General features: G+C 43.4%; 2 protein-coding genes and 2 pseudogenes across 4 annotated transcripts in view; 2 read left to right on the forward strand and 2 right to left on the reverse strand.

Moving 5' to 3' along the window:
- The window catches only part of LOC103282550 (zinc finger protein 24), a 45,766-nt gene extending 30,734 nt beyond the window's left edge, over positions 1-15,032 (reverse strand). The window contains exon 1 of the mRNA XM_062972860.1: positions 14,928-15,032. The gene's annotated coding sequence lies outside the window, so the exon portion shown is untranslated. The remainder of the gene's footprint in view (positions 1-14,927) is intronic.
- The window catches only part of LOC134296834 (zinc finger protein 658B-like), a 135,878-nt pseudogene that overhangs the window by 19,818 nt on the left and 98,958 nt on the right, over positions 1-17,102 (forward strand).
- LOC103281434 (zinc finger protein 658B-like) overlaps positions 1-17,102 on the forward strand; it is a 68,185-nt gene that overhangs the window by 19,768 nt on the left and 31,315 nt on the right. The window contains exon 1 of one of the 3 annotated variants that reach the window (XM_062972725.1): positions 15,218-15,336. The exons of 1 other annotated variant lie outside the window; for it this stretch is intronic. The gene's annotated coding sequence lies outside the window, so the exon portion shown is untranslated. Of the gene's footprint in view, positions 1-15,217; positions 15,337-17,102 lie in introns of those variants that run through there. One more of the 3 variants, XM_062972727.1, reaches the window with a different exon arrangement.
- LOC134296852 (zinc finger protein 429-like) lies at positions 1,445-7,543 on the reverse strand (annotated as a pseudogene).

The following is a 17,102-nucleotide window of genomic DNA, read 5'->3' on the forward strand; positions in this document are numbered from 1 at the left end:
GCTTCAAACTACAGGAAAGGAGATTCCACCTGAACATCAGGAAGAACTTCCTCACTGTGAGAGCTGTTCGACAGTGGAACTCTCTCCCCGGGGCTGTGGTGGAGGCTCCTTCCTTGGAGGCTTTTAAGCAGAGGCTGGATGGCCATCTGTCGGGGGTGCTTTGAATGCGATTTCCTGCTTCTTGGCAGGGGGTTGGACTGGATGGCCCATGTGGTCTCTTCCAACTCTACTATTCTATGATTCTATGATTCTATGATTCAAAACTGGACATTTGCAACCAAGGTGGAAATGGAGCTGGAAACTAAGACCAAAGGAACAACTGATGGAATTACATATGGTTTATTTCTTTTCAGACGAGGTGACAAGACAATCATATTTAACGCTATGAAGCAGTGGTCCTCAAGCTGTGGATCCCCAGGTGTTTTGGCCTACAACTCCCAGAAATCCCGGCCAGTTTACCAGCTATTAGGATTTATGGGAGTTGAAGGCCAAAACATCTGGGGACTCACAGGTTGAGGACCACTGCTCTGAAGGATTGTCACACACAGCTTGCTTTCTGCTGCTCCAGAGAACAGACCTCCAACTTACAGGTTCAAATAACAAGAACGGGGACTCCACCAAATCTGACGCAGAACTTCTCAAAGGGTCCTGTTTGAAATCAGACATTTACACACAGTGGCTGTTTTTTAGCCTGTATGTGTTCTCTGGTGCTGGTTAAGGGATGAAGTCTGAGTAAAACATTTTCCACATTCATGGCATTTTTTTAAAAAAAATTTATTGGATTTTACATGCATAATTCATAATTTATAATAACACTACTTCCCTTTTTTAACATCTGCCAATATTTTTTCCCTCCCTACCACCCACACCCTCCCTCCTCAACCACAGTATGTTTATATTAATCTTGCAGATCCAGCCACAGGTAAAGTCTTTGTATTTTTTCTTTAATGTAATCGTTGGCTCCTCCATTTTTCACCCAGTTGAAGTAGTCTTTCCATCTGTTTGTAATGTCCTTTTGTTTATTCATTCTTGTTACTTGGTTAGTCATAATTCCTGTAATATCTAACAATACTTGATCATACATATAATCATTCCAATTATTTAACGTCCATTTCGATTTGTCTCTCCATCCTCTAGCAATCACAGCATGTGCTGCTCTTATTGTTACTTTCAATAACTCTTGGCACTCAGTTTTTATACTTGGATGATCCAGCACTCCCCAAAGTAACAAATCATTATTAATTTGTATTGTTATCTGTAATAAGTCCTGGATTTTCCCTTGTATCATTAGCCAATTTTTTTTTAATTCAGAACACTCCCACCACATATGTGAATAAGTGCCCTTTCCTTTATTACAATGCCAGCACTTTGAATTCTTCCCTTTTATCATATAAGACAGTTGTTCCGGAGTTCTATACCATCTTAATACCATCTTTTTTTCTAATTCATTATATTTTTCTGTTTTTATTTTATTTATGTTCCTAATTATTTCATCTACTTCTTGTGTGCTTAATATTTTAACCCCATTCCATTTGTTACGTATTGCTCGGATCATAAATTCCTGATCTTCTACCATTAAATTGTATATTTTTGCCACTGTTCCTTTACTTGTTTTTTCTCTTGCATTTAGCAATTTATCTACCTTCAGTTCTTCAGTGGGCTGTGCACCCTCTTTTTTTTACTTTTTCCCAGATCCCTCTTAATTTTAACCAATATTCTTTCCCCCCGTTTTCCAAAAGGTCTAGCCAGTTAATTATCCCTCCATCTTGTTTCCACATATCTTTTACCCTCCTTAATCCTTTTTCTTCTAAGGTATTTACCAACCTTTCAGGGAGTCCCATGCTCTTAATTGGGGTCTTTCCAGAAATTTTATTTGCCCATAGTTTTTGCCATTTTTGCCAACATTCAAACTCAATCTTTCTTGGACCTATTAGTTTTTCTTTTATTTCTTTAATATCTCTAGTATATAGCCCATATTTTCCCCGCCCTTCATTTATTTCGTTTTCTACTTTCATCCATTTATCTTCTCCCTTTAAACTTATTTCTAGTAAAGATCTTAGTTGGAAGGCCTCTGTACAGAACTGAGGGTGACAGGGAATGGAATCCTTTTGATCCCACCGCTGCCACCAAAATTTGTACAGAACTGAGGGTGACAGGGAATGGAATCCCTTTTGAATCCCTCCGCTTGCCACCAATATGTACAGAGGTGAGGTGCCTGACAGGAATGTGTGACAGAGATGGAATCTTTTTGATCCCCCCCCCACACACACAGATACCACCACTTAATAAAGATGTTTTATGAGAGATAATGTTAATTATTTGTTTGATTATCTTCTTCGCTGCCACCAATGGAAGAGACGTCAGGCAGATGGCACTGGTTCTTTTAAGCTGTTTCTATTTGTTTTACTCCAGATGTTGTTGTTGCTTAACTTAATATAAGAGTATGACAGAGGCTTGTTTTGAATAAAATCAAAACAAGTTTATTGCAGGTACAGAGCTTGATGGTTTCATATAACTTGTTAAAGGCACTTCGCTTAATGGTTACAAACGGATATGAGGTGGTCAAACTTTCAAAATATTTCTTTCTCTGGATTACACTAAACCCTGATCCTCCTGGATCCCCTGGGATTAATTTTCCGTAATCCACAGGCTCTATAAATGACCCTAGACAAGTCACCTAACTTGCCTAGTCTGGTCCAACTTAGATCTGACTCAAATCCTTCTATTTGAGCCAACCTGATTCTCCTCACAAGAATCAGATCCTCCACTGTGACTAGAAAATCACAGACTGCCTGGGTCTCCAAAACATTCCCCCTTTTCCTTTCCAAACGGCGGTTGGCTCCGCCCCTGTTGCTATGGTAACCTGCCTTAAGATGGCTACCTTCCCCCATACATCATCAACTCAAATACTCACCATTTTAAACTTAGCCAAACCTGACTGTTCAAACAAAATCAAATACACATGTCATCTATAAACAAAATATAATTATACACTTCTTCACAGCCTCATAATAGTTTTGTAGATTTGGAAGTCCCCATCCAAGTAATCTTCTTGGGGTATATTGAATCTTTTTCATTATTCTGTTTCTCTTTTTTCCATATATCCATTCTCTCAAGGTATTATCCCATTCTTTTATTTGTCTATAGTCTATTTTTATTGATAGGGTTTGGAACAGGTAAAGTAATTTGGGTATTATGCACATTTTTAGTGCTAATATTTTTCGTGGGATACTTAATTGTTTATCTCCCCAGGATTTTAATTTTTCCTGGATTTTTTTCCATATTGCCCCATAATTGGCTACTTTTAACTTAGTTATTTCTTTTGTAATGGTTATACCTAAATATTTTATTTTATTTCTTATTATTTTTATGTCTCCCATTTTTGTCTGCAGCTCCTTCTGCTCCTTTTTCCCCATATTGTATATCATCATTTCTGATTTGCTCATATTCACTTTCAATCCTGAATACCTTTCAAAATCTTTTAATATTATTTGTATTTCATGAATAGCTTCTGCTGGGTTTTCCATTATTAGTAAAATATCGTCCGCATAAAGATTTATCTTCACCTCTTCGTTCCTAATTTGATACCCCTTTATCCTGCCGTTGTTTCTTATTCTATCTGCTAGAGGTTCCATTGCTAATGCAAATAGGAGCGGAGACAGAGGACAACCTTGTTTTACACCTCTTTCTGTTTTGAAATATTTTGTTAAGCCTTCATTTACTCTTATTCTTGCTCTTGAATTACTATATAACTCTTTTACTATTTTAATAAATGAAATGTCAAATCCGTAATTACCCATTAGTTGTAACAGATATTTGTGGTTTAGTGAATCAAAGGCTTTATAAATGTCTAACTTTAATAGTGCAAACTTTCTTTTTTTGTTATGATTTAATGTAGCAGCTCTTGAATATTTTATTTAAAGACCCTAATAATCCCTTACCTAGATGACCCTTACTCAAAAATCTTGTTTTTCCATGAAAGTGTTGACAGGACATGTTCTGCCTGACATTTGCTCTTTGCTCACAATATAAGGTCATGCAAACTGCAGTAATGATTTGGCTGCCCGGATGAGTTACGTGGGATGAACTATGAACATGTCACCTGAGGATAGTGCATACGTGGAGCAAACTATGGACACTTCACCTGATGTGATGAGTAATGAGTTATATAAGTTACAAGGCAACTACGCATGTCCAAAAGGATTGTAATAGTCAGCAAATTCCATTGTCAGTTAGCTTTCTGCGCATGCTCTGTGAAATTGTATAAATTGGAAAGCCACTACAGGCAAGGTGTGGCATTGCGTTTTCTGGGCATTAGCTAACATTGTCACCTGCTCTTGGCCAAAAGTAAACTATCTTGAAGACAACTTCTGCTGTCAGTCTGCTTTCTTCATCCGCGTCCAAACGAAATTCCACAACAATTAAGGATGTTTAATACATTTCTTATAGGGTGCGCAATATTCCTGCCTTTTATAAAACCATATTGATCTTCCTTTACTATTTTGGATATAATCTCTTCTATTCTATTTACTAATATTTTCGTGAATATTTTATAATCCTGATTTAGGAGCCTAATGGGTCTGTATGAATTGGGATCTTCTGGATCTTTCCCACTTTTTCTTACTGTTATTATCTCTGATTCTCTCCATGTGTCAGGGATTTTCCCTCCCTTCATTATGTTATTAAATAGAATCTTCAATTCTGGAATTATTATTTCTTTCATTTCTTTGTAAAATTCTGCAGTGTATCCATCCCCTCCTGGAGATTTTCTATTTTTCAGTGTGTCGATAACCTGTTCTATTTCTTGATACGATATTTCTGTTCCTAGTTTCCTATTGTCTTCTCTATCTATTATTTTCTGTATTTTTTCGTCAAATTCTCCATGTATTTGTTTTTTATACAATTCCTGATAGAAGTCTACAAATGTCTCCCTTATTTCCTCGGTCGAGTTTACTTTTTTAAAAAAGTAAACATTCATGGCATTTGTAAGGCTTCTCTCCTGTGTGGCTTCTTTTGTGCCTCACCAAGTCTGAACTGGAAGCAAAACATTTCCCACACTCCTGGCATTGGTATGGCTTCTCTCCTGTGTGGAGTCTTTTGTGTTTCACCAAGGTTGAACTGTCAGCAAAACATTTCCTACACTCCTGGCATTGGTATGGCTTCTCTCCTGTGTGGAGTCTTTTGTGGCTCACCAAGTCTGAACTGGAAGCAAAACATTTCCTACACTCCTGGCATTGGTATGGCTTCTCTCCTGTGTGGAGTCTTTTGTGTCTCACCAATTGTGAACTGTAAGCAAAACATTTCCCACACTCCTGGCATTGGTATGGCTTCTCTCCTGTGTGGAGTCTTTTGTGTCTCACCAATTGTGAACTGTAAGCAAAACATTTCCCACACTCTTGGCATTGGTATGGCTTCTCTCCTGTGTGGAGTCTTTTGTGTTTCACCAAGGTTGAACTGTCAGCAAAACATTTCCTACACTCCTGGCATTGGTATGGCTTCTCTCCTGTGTGGAGTCTTTTGTGTTTCACCAAGGTTGAACTGTCAGCAAAACATTTCCTACACTCCTGGCATTGGTATGGCTTCTCTCCTGTGTGGAGTCTTTTGTGGCTCACCAAGTTTGAACTGTAAGCAAAACATTTCCCACACTCCTGGCATTGGTGTGGCTTCTCTCCTGTGTGGAGTCTTTTGTGTTTCACCAAGGTTGAACTGTCAGCAAAACATTTCCCACACTCCTGACATTGGTTTGGCTTCTCTCCTGTGTGGAGTATTTTGTGTTTCACCAAGGTTGAACTGTAAGCAAAACATTTCCCACACTCCTGGCATTGGTTTGGCTTCTCTCCTGTGTGGAGTATTTTGTGGCTCACCAAGGCTGAACTTTCAGCAAAACATTTCCCACACTCCTGGCATTGGTATGGCTTCTCTCCTGTGTGGAGTCTTTTGTGGCTCACCAAGGCTGAACTGTCAGCAAAACGTTTCCCACACTCCTGGCATTGGTATGGCTTCTCTCCTGTGTGGAGTCTTTAGTGCTTCACCAATGCTGAACTGGAAGCAAAACACTTCCCGCACTCTTGGCATCTGTATGGTTCCTGACCTGTGTGAAATTTTTTGTGTTTCACCACACATTTTGCAGATACTTTCCCTTTAAGATGGCTTTTCCCAACTTCGAGTGTCTTGTGAAGCACAAGTGCCATATTTTGGATAAAACACTGCCCACATACACTGCATTTGTCAGGCCTTTCTTTGGCAGAACCTCCATCTTCTCTGTGGGCTTGCTGCTATTGACGAAGGCCCCAGTTGTGTCCAAAATGCTTCCTGTATTTGGTGCATACATGGCTCTTCTCCCCGTTATCTACTGTGAAGAAGAACATAAACAATCGTTCCTCAGTGTGAGTCATAAAGACTCAAAGGATGTGGGATAAGAAGTGGATTGAAATGATCCTCAAAACAACACAGACATGGAGGAAAAGGAGATATACATGTTGTCCTTTCCCCTCCCCTTGTTCAGTGAAGATGGACCCCGGTTGTCTGCCTGGAGCCTCTAAGAGAGAGATGAGTAACATACGCTCCAGAGGCTCCCTGTTGCTCAGCCCAGCCCGGTTTTTTATTCTGTCTCCTTCTCTCTGGGGAATGGATGCCTTTTCCCTTCACATCCAAATGCTTGCCTTTTTCTCTAGCTTTAGACTTTACCAACTACCACCCATTTCACCATCCTTCCCTCCTTTTTCTTTCTCTCCCCCAATCCCAGTTCTCTTTTCCCATACTCCCTTAAGGTTGGATTTTTCCTCTCCAACGTAGAAGATCCCATACCTAATTTCAGAGTAGAGCAGAGTCTCGATTATCCAACATAAACTGGCTGGCAGAACATTGGATAAGTGAAAATGTTGGATAACAAGGAGGGATTAAGGAAAAGCCTATCAAAAGTCAAATTACATTATGATTTTAGAAATTAAGCACCAAAACATCATGTTTTACAACAAATTGACATAAAAAGCAGTTCAATACACGGTACACGGTAACATTATGGAGAAATCACTGTATTTACTAATTTAGCACCAAAACATCGCAATGTATTGAAAGCATTGACTACAAAAGTGTTTACTACTAAAATTGACTATAAATATAGAATTGCATAAACTAACATTGTTCGAAGTTAAATCCGTAAAAAGTTCAGTCTTGTGAAGATTTTTTTTTAAATCTGTGATCCTTGCCTGCTTTTCTGACAACTGCTGTTTCTCCGCTGCCAAGTCTCGCCATCTTTGCAGCATCATTTTGTCAATCCCTGTCGCTTCTTGTTGTTGCTCGATGTGTGTCATTGCGGTTTCTAGAACCCTAACTCTATCCTTGTGCAACATTCTGAGAGGCTCGACAGTTGATGCCTGATCATCAGTTTTTGTCGCCATCGTTACTGATAAGAGCAACAATTTCCTCATCCGTTATTTCATACTGATCGTCTTCGTTCATCCAACTTCCAACTTCTTACGAAGACGCATTCTCACACCCAGGGACACTCCGTACTAAGGGTAGAATGCTTTCTTCGGTTTCACCTGTGCTTTCCCTTCCCATAATCTCATCCTTACCTTCGCCTAACAACTTCTTCCAAGACCTGGCAATTGTTGGACCCCAACCACACTCCATGCCCTTGCAACCCAAGAAGCAACTTCCTTTACACGGATGCGTTTCCATTTTTCAATCCTGTCTTGCCCTTATTCTATTTCTTCTATCATTGTCGACAATAGCTTCCTGTGATAGTTCCTTTTTAGGCGTTTCCAAAACGCCAAGATCCATTGGTTGTCATACGGCGGTTACATTATGTGGAAGAAACATCGCCTTCATGTCCCCTCTTGAAGCTCCTCTGCATCAGGGGATGTCGGGGCATTAACTAGCAACAAAACCGCATTTCTGGGCAGGTCATTTTCTTTTAAAAATTTATCCATGGAAGGAACAAATTCCTTAGGGCTGGACTGTAGCACAGCTGGTAAATCACCAGCAGTACTAAGATCTACCAACCGAAAGGTGGCCAGTTCGAAGCCCGGTTGGGGGTGAGCGCTCGACCTCAAGCCCGGCTCACTGTTTACCTAAGCAGTTCGAAAACAGTCTATGAGCTGTAAGTAGAGAAATTAGGTACCATAAATTGCGGGGGAGGTATTTTACGACATCATAAACATCAAGACCAGAAATGTGGTGACGAAGAGGAAGTTGGAAGGAGGAAGTTCTGATAGCTCTCCGTCATAGAGAATGAAGCAACAGCACCCCTGTGACTGAATCTGAGCGCAACATCAGCCTCCAAGGCACCAAAAAACTGGACTTCAAGACGACATACCTCCTTCTGTTTGTCTTATTCTTTTCTGTCCTGTCTCCAAACGGCATTGAATGTTTGCCGTGTATGTGTACTGTGATCCGCCCTGAGTCCCCTCGGGGAGATAGGGTGGAATATAAATAAAGTGTAATCATGATCATCATCATCTTTGAAAATTTCACTGGTTAGCAACACACTTTTTTGATTGTACTATTTTACAGGAAGAGCGTTTTTTGAAACTGTTTTAAAGGGATTTTTGGGCTTCCCAATCATTGTGAGGTCCATTTTGTGGCTTGCGGTAGCATTGCTGCACGCTAAAATTGTCAGCCTTTCTTTGCTGTGCTTTTAGCCAGGGGCTGCTGCTTCAGTTCTGGCTGCAAGACTCCTACTGGGTAACACTTTGCAACTGGGGCCGGTCTCGTCACAATTCAACATCTGATCACCCGTTAGGTTTTCAATTTCATTAAATTCTTCAATTTTTTTTCATGAATGCCTCTGTTTCTTGATAATTTGATGACAGCTTCTCACCACAAACACTTAGCTGACGGATTCCATAACGTTTCTTCCACTTGTCGAGCCAACCAATGCTTGCTGTAAAATCTGGATCCCCTTCATTACATTCCTTTCGAAAACGCAACGCTTTTTGCTGTAAAATAGGCCCTGAGATAGGCACACCTTTTTCTCTGGACTGCGTAAACCAAACATACAAAGCTTCACTAACGTTTTCAGTTACACTTTATCATCGTTTTCCTCTCTTTTAGCGCACCTTCCGTAACTTTGGGGGAACTCCATTCTTCAATCTCTGATCGATTCCCGTGAGCTAGTTTCAGAATAGGCTGAAGGAATCCCTCCCACTTGTCTCCTGATTGACAGTTGGGATGTATCTATTTGTTCTCTCTGTTTCTTTCTCTCATTCTGATTGGTTTTGTAGAATGGTGCATGCTTTTGCTTCAGATTTCTGACTTATATCTCAGTGTGTACTGTGTGTATTAAGACCTCTCTCTGCTTGTGTGTCAGGAGAGATGTAGGGCTTGGAGTTTTTCCCTCTCTTTTAATCCCAAGAAGAGATGGAAATAGAGAGCAGCCCAGACCCAGTCCTTTACTATTTAGAAAGGGAGTTATTTAAATTTTTTTGTAAATAAACCTTTTGTAATTTTAAAGACTGGACTCTGCATCTTTGTTTCTGAAGTTCTTGATTTTTTACAGATCACTTCCTTGCTCTGTTCGTTGTGAGCTGAATGCTCAACTATCAGTTTCCTGAAGGTATTTATAGGTTCTCTGCTTTTTGGAGGGTAGTCTTCCCTTACAAAATCCTGAGACTTCTTGGAAATATCATTCTGTCGACTGTCCCTTTGTTCAGCTCTGATTCCAATACCTGTCTAATTCTGCACACCTTTTACAGGGGAGCTGCAACTTCTTCACATATGAGAATTTAGGAAAGTGGCTGTGGATAATTTGGGATTTTCTAACATTTAGGATGAAATAAATATACAGAGTGTTTCAAAAAGATGCACTCAATTGGAAAGAGCTAGATTTCTGCAGATGTGAAACTACCATGATTGACACTCTTACCACTTGAAGGAGAGGGGCAGAGTTTGACGGCTGCTCTATGCCTCTCCCTGTGCACAAAAACCTCAAGCCCCAATCATTCACAAGCACAGAACATAGAACACATGATATTAAATGTCACAATCTTGCAAATGAATGAGGCTGGGGGCTGTTTGTGTGCTGGGAGAGGCAGCGTAGAGAGAGAGAGCTGAGCCTTCAGACACGCAAAGACTAGCCTGCCTGGTTGGGAGGAAAAACAAGGTTGAATATCACACCAATCATAAGGTGTATAGCCGCCTATGCGTATCTGAAGCTACTTATGGAAACACTCAGAGAGTGGGAGGGAAGGGGGGTATGCGTTGACTTGACTCCAGGCATGGAAATCTTCCCACTTGAGTCTGAATTGGTTATTATTATTATTACTCTTATGTCATATATTTCTAACACAAGCCCTGCCTTGCGGACCCTCAGTGACTGTGACGATTTAGGCTAATACTGCCTTTTGAAACAGAAATCCCCATCAGTGAGGGAGCCTTACCAAGAGAGTCCACAATCCCATTCATCTCCTCCATGATCTGCTTGTGCAAGGCTTTCTGGTCCGGATTCAGGAGAACCCACTCCTCCAGGGAGAAATCCACAGCCACGTCCTCAAAGGCGATTGGGCCCTGGCGGAAGAAGAAAAGATTCCCTTCTCACATGGGAGCGATCAAGAAAAAGAATAACAAGAAATTCTTTAAAGTAGATTTACATTCCTGTTGGTTGTTTGAAAGGGAAAGGGCCAAGGCCTCCATGCCATAGTTGTAAGCTTTGTAGAGACGACGGGTTGGTCACAGTTAACAACAATTTCTTAATTGATATGTAGAATCAGAAATGGAATCTGAGCATGTTCCAGCCTTTATTGAGGTGCCCAGAACTAGCATTTTCCTCCTGCCTAAGTGTACTACTCTAGATATATTCTTGTTGAAATTAATTGTGTTAGTTTTGGCTCAGCTCTCTAACATGTTCAGGCCATTGTGAATTCTATCCCTGCTAATTTGGTGTCATCTCAAAATATGATGCGCATCTTGAGCAGTACTAGGCCTAGGACAGAACTCTGTGGCACTCCACCCGTTGTCTCCCAAACCATTACAAATCCACCTGGTTTGAATCCCTTATACGATTGGCAAAGAACGCCGAGGCAATCCAGGGTCAGACACAAAAACTAGTTCGATAAAGAGCGCATAATAGCCAACAAACAGATCTGCTCCCTCTATAACGATTATCAATCCACATCAAACAATCTCCTCCTTATAAAAATTCAAGAGTCTAAACAGCTGCTCCAACTGCTTATGGGCCAGGTCAAGATTACTGGATGTTCATTGTTAGGGGACCTCTTTTTGGTCCATTCTTGGAGATAGAGACAACCTTTGCCTCCTCCAGCCTGCTGGGATTTCTCCTGTTCCCAAAAATGAAGAAAGAGGATTGACAGTGGTTCTGGGATTACTGCTGTTAGTTCAATACTCTTGGGTGTAGTTCACCTGGCCCTGGAGACGTGGATTCATCGAGTGGCCAGGTATTCCTGGGCCACTTCTTTATCTATTTTGGGTTGCATTTCTCCAGTTGCTCCATCTTCGTCAGGCAGAATACCCATTTCCTTTTGGGAGAAGACTGAGGCCGTGTTCTACCTCTTCCCTATCCCTGGTTAGCATCTCACCACCTTCTCCAGGCACAGACCCTACTCTTGGCTCATTTCTTCTTCTGGCCTCATTTTCTGATTTAGATTGTTAGATCTTTTCCCTACTTACGTTGGTTAGTCGTTTACATTCCTTGGTGACTCTTCCCCCTTTCCATTTCTTGTACATGTCCCTTTTGAATCTTAGCTCCGTTGAAAGTTCTTTGAACATCCATTCTAGTTTCTTTAGTTTTCTCTTCATTTTTTCCCCTCCTTGTTGGCACGGTTTGCAATTGTGCCGTCAGTATTTCACTTCTAAAGAAACACATTCAATCTTGTCAGTTTCAACAGATATTTGGCCATTAAGCCTGGAACCAAGGGCACCCCGGCAGGCCCAGTCCTCCTCTCCCAGGAATCCTTCTGCTTACCTGACTCAGTCCCACTCCATCGCAAAGGGGGAGAAACGACTGAGGATTCGGCAACAGCATCATTCCAGACCCTGGAGAGAGAGCAAGGGGTGGAAAGCTGGTCACAGAAACAGGCCTCAGAGGTGACCATTGCAGTCCTATAAAGAGACCGATGAGGAAACGACCCTAAGAACACAGGCGCATTCAACAGCCCAAGAAGATCTACAATGTGAGGGTGTAGGACTTTATCTCGCAAGCCCTGCTTGTGAGGATGTTCGAGTGAAACTAGCACTGGGCTTGGTGTTTCAATTGACTAAAGTGATTTTTTGCCACCTGTTTGTCTTCCAGCTCAGTTTCAGGGCTCAGCTCAGCTTAGGGTCCCACCTGGGAAGACACTGAAGGGCTGAATATTCAGTCCTATCACAAGAAAGAAAACTACAAATCAAACTGAAATCACACTGTTAGCAACCCAATGCCTACATATAACAACAACAAGTACAACAATAATTTTATTTATTTATCATCCCCCTGAAGCACAAAACCCCAAAACTCCCAGAAGAGTTCCTTCTCACCCTGCAAGGCGGCAGCCCCGTCTCCTTCCCGCTTCAGCTCCTTCTGCCTGAGACTCTGGGTGGTGTCTGGTGGAGATTCCTCTGGTGCAGGGACTTCCATGGAGTTATTATTATGGGCCTGGAAGAGCACAGAGCATTCCAGAAGGAGTTTGGGAAATGTTCAGAAACATCACAGACCTATAGACCTTTTTGGAAAGAATAACTCTGAGGTGGGAACCTAGTTTGGAACCAATGCTCCCCTCCCCCTCCCATCATTGTCTATGTTCTATCTTGAGCAGAGCATCAACCAAGCTGACGGTAGAGATGGAGGGGCAGAGCAGGTGGGGAAAGAGGCCGAGGGAGCAGGGCCTTGCTTATCCCCCACATCAGTCCCATCTTGGAAGAAAGGCAGGATGTACGTTCAACCTGTCCATCAGTCCCCAGGTTAGTGAAACCCAGAGGGAATGCTCTCACCTGTCCTTCCTGCTCCTTGTCCTCGGCCCGACTCAGGAGGAAGCCTTCCGCCAGGGCCACCGCCTGGGAACAGGTCTCTGCCCCACACTCTCGGACCCAGCTCCCCATCTCTGGGGGCAGGATGCTCAGGAACTGCTCCAGGGTCACCAGGTCCAGCACCTCGGCCTTGGTGTGCTGCTCTGGCTTCAGCCACTGGCGGCACAGATCGTGGAGACGACTGCAAACCCCTCTGGGTCCTTCACCCTCTTGGTAGGAGGACTGCCTGAAGCGCTGGCGCTGTGTGTCCGAGCTGTCAAGGTCCACACTCAGGGACTCATGTCTGGTTCTTTCCCAGGATTCCCCACTGCCCCCAGGTCCTGCTTCAGGCCCACGTGAGTTGGGTCTCTCTATGTTGGAACCACTCTGGTGAAGAACCCAACCGTATCCAAGATGTTTTTCCTCCCTCTTCTTTCTTTCAAGGGAAAGAAATCCCTCCACAGGCTCTAGCCTGAAATTCTCAGCCAAAAATCACATTTCCTCTGTGAAAGAAAGGCAGAAAGGTTGTGGGACCAGGCTTTTGAGCAATAGTAGCAGCAGAAATGACAACTATATGATCCAAGGTATAATGACAGACCCGGTTTGGACTTGAAAGGTGCCTTGAATGTTTATTTATATGTATATTTATGAAGGTTTGAATGTAATTTAATTTAAATGGAATTTTGAAATGTGATTGTAATTGTTTGATATATGTGTTTTATATTGTAATCCGCCCTGAGTCCCCTTCGGGGTGAGAAAGAAGGGCGGAATATTAATACTGTAAATAAAGGAAGATGACCACGGCAGGATCTGTTGAGTAAAATATTATAATAATAATAATAATAAAACTTTATTTATAACCCGCCACCATCTCCCCAATGGGGACTCGGGGTGGCTTACATGGGGCCATGCCCAGACACCATACAATATAACAAAATAAAACAATATATCATAACACAATATAATAGTACAAAAATAATCATATACATTACAACACAGATCAGAGCAGACAGGGCGGGCCACATGAACATTTAATTAAAAACTCGGGAGAGAGAGGCATATAAATAAAGAGAACAGGGGTATAAGATGGAACAGTCCAAACAGTCCAAAGAATAAAATCCAAGGGGAGTAATCAAAGGTATATAACATTTACTCCCCGAAGGCACATCGAAAAAGCCATGTTTTTAGATCTTTCTTAAAAGCCAATAAGGTGGGGGCTTGCCTGATCTCAGAGGGCAATGAATTCCACAGTCGGGGGGCCACAGCAGAAAAGGCCCTCTCTCTCGTTCCCACTAGACGGGCCTGGGAAAAAGGCAGTGGCGAAAGAAGGGCCTCCCCGGATGAGCGGAGGGATCAAACAGGTTTATAATAGGAGATACGGTTATTAATAGTATACAGTTACATTTTGTACCATTTTTGAACTCTTTATTCAAGAGACTTTGAATAATTGCCCTATCAACACTCTTTGATTAGAATATAGAAGGAGGCAAGCCTCGTTAATTAGATATTTTAGAGCGACACATATATAGAAACACATATTTGTGTAGTGTTTAAATAAAAGAAAAGATAACAAACATAGTGAATTCTCACGCCCACAATCCTAATTGACTAACCAATGGAGCTGCTATTTGGGATCCATCTGGCAGTCGTGATGATGAGATGAAATGCCTGCAAAGAACGGGAAGAGGAGGCGGGAAGGAGGCCGGATCTCCTGGGAAGGCCAGAAGGTCCTGAGGAGAAGAGGGCGTTCGCTTCTGTCTCCGAGGCCCTGTGGATCTCCCCAACCCCGAGGCCATGTCTCTCATCCCGGGGCCTGGGCTGAAGAGAGGGACGTGAAGGCAAAACCAAGGCCAGGCCTCTCTCCCGCCCTCCCTCCCTCTTTCTTGGGATCACAGAAGACACGGAGACACTTCTTTCCTATTCTCAAAGAGACCTCCTTCGTTCTACAGCAGACCCATCACATTCACTCTTCCAAACAATCCTACCTTTCCTTTTGGCATCCAATGTTCTTTCCACCCTTCAAGCTGAGGTAAAGATTGGCCCTCAGGTCCCGGGAATGGCCGTTCATGGCGGAACGGCGAAGGAAAGGGCCGGGGAAGATTCTGCCCGGAGACGGATGACGTCAGGGAGGGAGGCGGATTCCCATTGGCGGACCCTGGGCGTTGGGAAGAAAAGAAAGGAGGAGCGTCTCTCTCTGTCTAGAGCTCCGTTCGACGGCCGAGAAGCCCCGCCCCTCTCTGGGCATCGTGCCCGCGGCTGCCATGTTGAGCCCGGGCGGAAGTCCACCGAGGAGGGAGGCGTCTTCCTAGAGAGACTCAGGACGAGAGGCGCCTTTTCCTGTCAGAGCGAGCGCGGGAGGGAGAGGAAGGAGGAAGCGGAGGAGGAGGAGGAGGGGTGAGTGTGCGTGTGTGTGTTTGGGGGGGGGGGCTGAGTGGGTCCCCGAGTCTCCCCCCGCGCCCCCCTCCGGCCTTGGCCTGCCTGGCCCTTCGCCTCAAGGCCTCCCTTCCGGCCTCCCTTCCTGGCCCGGCCTTCCTGCCTCCCCCCCCCCCCATCTCCATCTCCATCTCCATCTCCACGCAGAGGCGCCTCCCGCTCCTTGGCCTGGCCCCCCCTTCTCCGCTTCAGCAGCCTGCCTGCGATGAGGAGCGGGCCAGGAGAGTCCGGCCCAGGGCGAGTCTGCCCGGAGACGGGTGACGCGGAGAGACGAGGCCCATTCCCATTGGCCGATTCCTGGAGTGACCGTTAACGGCAGAAGGGCGGAGCGAGGGGCGGGGCGGGGGCGTTCCTGCCCGGAGACCGATGACGCCAGAGAGGAAGGCGGATTCTCATTGGGCGTTGGGAGGAAAGGAAAGAAGGGGCGTGTCTGTCCGCCTGCCTCTCCGCTTCTCTCGGGCCCCGCCCCTCTGTGGGAACCTTGAAAAATATATCCATATGTGTTAAAGAAAATTATTATTTAGTTGATATGGAAATGGTACCTCACACCCATAAGAATAGGAAATATAGATAAAAACTACTCAAACAATTGCTGGAGCGGATGCCAAGAATCGGGAACATACATACATATGTGGTGGCAGTGTCAATATATAAATAATTTCTGGGGAAAAGTATTAAGAGAGATAGACACAATGAACATTCAAATAGAAAGAAGTCTTAGCATGGCTTTATTCTCATTATATAATAATAAACAGTTGGAAAAAGAGGACAAAGATGCGATAACAAACGCATTAACAATTGCAAGACTGCTTATAGCAAGGAATTGGAAAAGGGAAATAAATATAGAGATAGAAGAATGGTATTGTGATGAGTCATGGGCCATGTAGTCCCGTTCATGGCACTGTAGTCCCAGATGAAGAGGAGAACTTGGGTTTTTCACCGTCTCAGTCAGAATTGGAACCTTCCCAGCCAGATTTGGGAACCTTGCACCTGCAAGAGATTTGTCTTCCAGAAATCTGTCAAACAAGCCCTGAGTCTAAATCTCCTGTGTTTTCTCGCCACGAGTTTTGTAAACATCAGAGAGCAGTTCAAGCGGCCTCTCGTAGGAGTGCTAGGATAGCTGCTAAGAATTCAGCTGATTAAGCCTGCTTTCCATGGGAAACCTTAAGGAGTCATGCATCTGGACTCAGAGATTAGCTTTCGTTTCTAGTTCCCCAGAGAACTGCTCTTTGGTGGGAAAACTAGACCCTATTTAGGTGTTTTACCCACAAAGGCATCTTGCGGAGTCAATTCGTCAGCTACTGGAGTAAGTTGTGTGTGGACAGCGCGCTCCGTTTCCAAGCCTCGTTCCTGTTTCAAGCCTTGTCCCTGATTTCAAGCCTTCGCTCCTGTTTCCAGCCTTGTTTACCTTCGCGGACCTTGCCTTGTTTTCCAGGGCTCAGCCTTGCTTTGTTTTCCCGGATTTTGCCAAGTAATTCCACGGATCTTGTTCTTGCTCCTCGTTACCTTGTTGCCTTGAATCAAGCCTTGTGTTCCAAGTATCAAGTTATTTCCTAGCCTTGCTCAAGTTCATGGACTAAAGGACCTTGTCATCTCCCCTCACTTGCTTGGCAAGTGAGTGTTTCGGTTATTGGATTACAACTTTGGACCTTAATATTTCATATTGGACATTGTTTCTTGGGACTAATTTCGACCTTTCCTGAAAGGTCTACTTCTGGACTATTTCA

Source organism: Anolis carolinensis, chromosome 2, assembly GCF_035594765.1.
Source record: "Anolis carolinensis isolate JA03-04 chromosome 2, rAnoCar3.1.pri, whole genome shotgun sequence".
Lineage (NCBI taxonomy): Eukaryota > Metazoa > Chordata > Lepidosauria > Squamata > Dactyloidae > Anolis > Anolis carolinensis.